Source organism: Somniosus microcephalus, unplaced genomic scaffold (assembly GCF_052327205.1).
Source record: "Somniosus microcephalus isolate GS21.2 unplaced genomic scaffold, FLI_Smic_1.0 unresolved_chr5, whole genome shotgun sequence".
NCBI classification, from domain to species: Eukaryota; Metazoa; Chordata; class Chondrichthyes; order Squaliformes; family Somniosidae; genus Somniosus; species Somniosus microcephalus.
The window spans coordinates 3,138,688-3,140,207 of record NW_028225183.1 but is presented as its reverse complement, the minus strand read 5'-3'; positions in this window follow the sequence as shown (position 1 = coordinate 3,140,207).

Genomic DNA, 1,520 nt, shown 5'->3' with positions numbered 1-1,520 from the left:
GGATTTGGGGGTAGTGCGGGAATGTGGATTTGGGGATAGTGCGGGAAGGTGGATTTGGGGTTAATGCACGAAGGTGGATTTGGGGTTAGTGTGGGAAGATGGATTTAGGGTTATTGCGGGAAGGTGGATTTGTGGATAGTGCGGTATGGTGAATTTTGGGATAGTGCGAGAATGTGGTTTTGGGTTTAGTTCGGGAAGGTGGATTTGGGGATAGTGCGGGTAGGTATATTTGGGATAAAATGGGAATGTGGATTTAGGGTTAGTGCAGGAAGTTGGATTTGGGGATATTGCGGGAAGGTTGATTTGGGATTATTGCGGCATGGTGGATTTGGGGTTAGTGCGGGAAGGGGGATTTGGGGATAGGGCAGGAAGGTGGATTTGGAGTTAGTGCGAAATGGTGGATTTGGGGTTAGTGCTGGAAGTGGGATTTGGGGTTAGTGCGGGAAGGTTGATATGTGGTTAGTGCGGGAAGGTGGATTTGGGGTTCGTGCTGGAAGGTTGATTTTGGGTTATTGCAGGAACGTGGATTTGGTGTTAGTGCTGGAAGGTGGAATTGGGTTTAGTGCAGGAAGTTGGATTTGGGGGTAGTGCGGGAATGTGGATTTGGGGATAGTGCGGGAAGGTGGATTTGGGGTTAATGCACGAATGTGGATTTGGGGTTAGTGTGGGAAGATGGATTTAGGGTTATTGTGGGAAGGTGGATTTGTGGATAGTGCGGTATGGTGAATTTTGGGATAGTGCGAGAATGTGGATTTGGGGTTAGTGCGGGAATGTGGATTTGGGTTTAGTGCAGGAAAGTGGATTTGGGTCTACTGCATGAAGATGGATTTGGGTTAGTGCGAGAAGGTGGATTTGGTGTTATTGCTGGAAGGTTGATTTGGGGTCAGCGCGGGAAGGTGGATTTGGTGTCAGTGCAGGAAGGTGGATTTGGTGTTAGTGCGGGAAGGTGGATTTGTTGTTATTGCGGGAAAGTGGATTTGGGGATAGTTTGGGAAGGTGGATTTGTGGTTAGTGCGGGAAGTTCGATTTGGGGTTAGTGCGGGAAGGTGGATTTGGGTTTCGTGCCAGAAGGTGGATTTGTGGAAAGTGCGGTATGGTGGATTTTGGGATAGTGCGAGAACGTGGTTATGGGTTTAGTGTTGGAAGGTGGATTTGTGGTTAGTGCAGGAAGTTGGATTTGGGGTTAGCGCGGGAAGGTGGATTTGGGGTTAGTGCGGGTAGATGGATTGTGGTTAGTGCAAGAAGGTGGATTTGGGGTTCGTGCGGGAATGTGGATTTTGGTTCGTGCGGGAATGTGGATTTGGGGTTAGTGCAGGGAGGTGGTTTTGGGATTAGCGCGGGATGGTGAATTTGTGTTTAATGCGGGAAGGTGGATTTGGGGTTAGTGTGGGAATGTGGATTTGGGGTTAGTGCGGGAAGGTGGATTTGGGTTTTGTGTGGGAAGGTGCATTTGGGGTTTGTGCGGGAAGGTGGATTTGGGGTTAGGGTGGGAAGTTGGATTTGGGGTGAGTGTGGGAAGG